Genomic DNA, 4118 nt, shown 5'->3' on the forward strand with positions numbered 1-4118 from the left:
ATTACGATAAGATAATTCTCTGTCAATTTCATCAAATACAGCATTCACTTGTGAGTAGAATTGAGGACCAACCTCGAAACCGTTTTGTGCTTGTCATAGTTTTCATTCTATAACTTTTAAATTAGTAAGCGAATGTTAATGAAATTTGGCAGTTTATCAGTAAACATTACAATGCTTTCATACACAAAATATCAAATTTTTCTATTAAGTCTTAAAGTTTGTAAAGCAATGTTTTTCTCGTGCTTTTTTTTTTCTTTTCACATCTTGCCTACCTATCGTGCAAAGTGATTTTCATATTAACATTAAAACTTAATACTTATAATGAAGAGAATTACAAAGAAACATGGTACACCCGAAAATATAGTAAGTGCATAAAGGAAAATATATATATATCACTTCAAAATTAATTAGAAATTTCACATGCGAAATCGTTATAATGTCCAAATAGTTATCAAACGTTTCTTAAGAAAAAACTTGATATTTTATCTGTTATTTTCAGTAATTAATCTCTGCATGGGTTCAGTAAATTTGACTGATCTCACAACCACCATAAAAAATTTAGGAAATAAACATAGATTATGCATCTTTCATTCTAGAATGAAAACAGATTATAACATGAAAACATAAATGCTTAAATGAAATAGCTTAAATCTCATAACATTATACATTTATATATATATTTATTATTTTGATCTTTCACCCGTGCCTGGCTAACAATACAGAAGTTACAACGACGCTGCTCATGTGCACTCATGTTACCGTATCAAATAACATAAAGATGACCTTTGGTCTGTACAAAGTAACTTGTCTTGGCTGTGTTTTAGTCGACTAGTATTTTGTAAAATACAGTCACATTTCAATTATTATACATTATATATGTATATAGATTATTGCTATTTTTAAGTAAGTTCTTAAAGTTATTTATCCTAAAACATAGAACAATAAATAAAGAAGTAAAGCAAACAATTATCTCTTCTAGTTACGACCTTTGTACTTGGTTGCTGAGCTTTAGAATATTTTTATGTGGAGGACATGAAACAAAATATTTTTCTTAGGTTTTATATATACTTTTGAATAACTACAAAATCTTAAATTACTACATCAACACCATAGAATTCTACTGTAATTTATCAAACATAGTAACTAAGCTGTATTTGCATCAAAAAAATGTGAAATTTTGAGCAGATCAAGACACAACCTACCTCATCAAAATCTTGATTTAATAGAAAGAAATGGCACTACCTGCATTAGAAAGTCTTAGAAAACCACTAGTGGGACATTATGAGTCTCCAATTGGTTATTCGTGTCATATATAGAAGTAAGTGTATATAAGGGAGCATTTCCAAAAATGGAAGGAGGTGAGTAGGGTTCTATTATGCTTGATTTATTACGTGAGGAGATAGAAATAATAGAACCTTCTTATTTGATATTCTAGCTTGTCAATATCTGTAAGCTGAGTTTCTGATTTGTATAAAACTATAGACTGAGTATTTTGACTTCACAAACATCTAATTTGAACCAGTGCTGCATTCAATATACCACGTGCCACACAAAATTCTATGTTTATCTGTGTTTTTTTAATATATACTTTTAAATTAACAAATTGAGTAATGTATAGTTCTAAAATTTGAATTATAATATACAATTTGATACCAAACTTATTGATATAAATTAATGAAGTAGTAGTTCAATAAAATTTTGAATGTGAGTCAACAAACGAGATGACATGGCCTTTCACATGTGACTCATATATATGAAAAGGGTTAAGAAATGTTTGATAACTATCTAGACATTATAAAGATTTTGCATATGAAATTTGAAAATCTTCCGATGCATAAAAGTATTTTTAATCTTAAAATGAATATTACTTTGCATGTTGGATAGGTAACAAGTGAAAAGAAAAAAGGCATGAGAAAAATATTGCTTAACAAACCTTAAGAATTAATGAAAAAATCTGATATTTTGTGTATGAAAGCCTTGTAATGTTTATTGATAATCTGCCTAATTTCGTGAACACACACTTACTAATTTAAAAGTTATAGCATGAAAACTATAATAAGCATAAAATGGTTACGAGGTTAGTCCTAGAGATTGAGCCCATGCTGAAAGAGTTAATTAAGAGTAGAAAACACAAAAAACAACATTTTTTGGCACAATGAAAGGTAAAATATTTATTATTACTTACAGCTGACTAGTTTTGGTAATGCAGTTACCATCAGCAGGGCTAATATCTGCAGTGTTACCTTAAAATATATTCAGTTACAAACCGTTAATGGGCGAGTTCATTTTCAAAAACAAGGGGTGAAAAGTTAATTGTAAATGGGGAAATACTTAAGTTAAATAAGTATTTCAATGGGACATGTTCGTTGGTCCATCATCTCTGTTTATACACACACATCTATTTCTAATTATGCAAATACTCTATTTTAAGTTCTTTTTGTGTGTTTGTTTGAGCATTTCTTAAGATCTTTACGTTTGTCCAGTCAAAATTTCTGTCAGAGTTCCAGAAATGGTCAACTACAGTAAAAAACATAGTGTTACTATAAAAGTTTTGAAATGGCTTGACTGGGTAATGACAAAACTTTATTATAACTGTACGATGTTTCAACAAGATTTTGTCATTCTCAGGTTATAATAAAAAGTTTTTTCATTACCCAGTTAAGCTGTCTCAAAACTTTTATTTTCTTAAGAGTAGGTTTCTCATTATTAAGTTTTAATTCATAGTGTTAACATTTTTTATGTCATACTGGTGTTCTTTCAATGTCATTTTTAGTTTCTTCTTTGCTTGTCCTACGTACATTTTACCGCAACTGCAACTGAATTGGTAAATTCCATATTTATCCTTAGTCTTTCTTGAATCTTTGAGTATTTTTGAATGATTGACAATTTTGTTTTGTGAGATGAATGCTACTTTGTAACCTTTTAATCGGAAACCTTTAGCAATTTTTTCCAAAATCCCAGGAAAAAATGTTATAATAATGAACTTGTTTTGAGATGTTTTTATTGGAGTTAATGTAGAGTATTTCATTTGTATATGCTTGTCATTCATTTTTTTAATGCTTAGAGTTATAATGTGGTGGTATGTTGGTGGCAAAAGATTTTTGAAATACACTGAATTTTAGCTTATTGTTGTGTTTTTTAATGAGAACATCCAAGAAAACCAATTCATGTTCATTGATAGACATAGTGAATGTAATTTCTTCATCATTACCATTCATGTACTCTAAGAACTCTAAGTATATCACTGTTGTGTTGCCACACCATGAAGGTGTCATCTATATCCTACAGGTTTTATTAAAGCTTTTTGTAAATTAGAATCTTCAAAATAATCCATAAATATATCATTCAAAGAGGAGATAAAGGGTACCCCATTGCTAGACTTTTAACTTGTTGATAAAATTTATCTTTAATTTTAAATATGCAATTCTACACACAGTTTTCTGTAAGGTTAATTAATTATTTGATATGTTCTAATGGTAGGTCTTCAATATCAAGTAATCTGTTGAATAAAGTATCTAAGGCTTTATCTACTGGAATGTTTGTGAACAAAGACAACATCTAGTGATACAAGTAAATCATTATCCTGGATTTCAATGTCTTTAAGTTCCTTCACTTGTGAATGTTTAAATCAGACAGTTTCTTAACTAATAACTTAGCTAAAGAGTGTGTAGCAGAATTTATACTACTTACAATTAATGTGTCTGTATGGTACATTAGGTTTGTGTATTTTTGGTAAAGCGTACATTCTGGCTGTACCACAGTTACGTGAAATACAGTCTCCTTTTATTCTTTGTGTGATAAAAGTGTTAAAAGCTAATTATCTTAAAAGCAATAGTTATGACATTCGGTTCATCAGCCAAGATTATACAGTGATAAACAATGGTAAAAGAAGACATGAATGACAGTGGAAGTACGCCTATATGAAGAAATGAATAAAAACATCATTTAATTTTTTCCTACAATTCTGAATAGAAATTGATAGCCTTGTGTGACACAAGATAGTTTCATTTACAATTTGCAGCACTGAAAACAAATGGTTCGCTATACCAGCAAGTCGACGGAGTTGCCATGGGCTCTCCTCTTGGAGTAACCTTCGCCAATTTTTACATGTGTCACAT

General features: G+C 29.4%; 1 protein-coding gene across 1 annotated transcript in view; it reads left to right on the top strand.

Moving 5' to 3' along the window:
- LOC106457172 (transcription initiation factor TFIID subunit 10-like) overlaps positions 1-4118 on the top strand; it is a 15012-nt gene that overhangs the window by 4239 nt on the left and 6655 nt on the right. The window lies entirely within an intron of this gene.

The sequence above is a fragment of the Limulus polyphemus genome, unplaced genomic scaffold, assembly GCF_000517525.1.
Source record: "Limulus polyphemus unplaced genomic scaffold, Limulus_polyphemus-2.1.2 Scaffold299, whole genome shotgun sequence".
Classification (NCBI taxonomy): domain Eukaryota; kingdom Metazoa; phylum Arthropoda; class Merostomata; order Xiphosura; family Limulidae; genus Limulus; species Limulus polyphemus.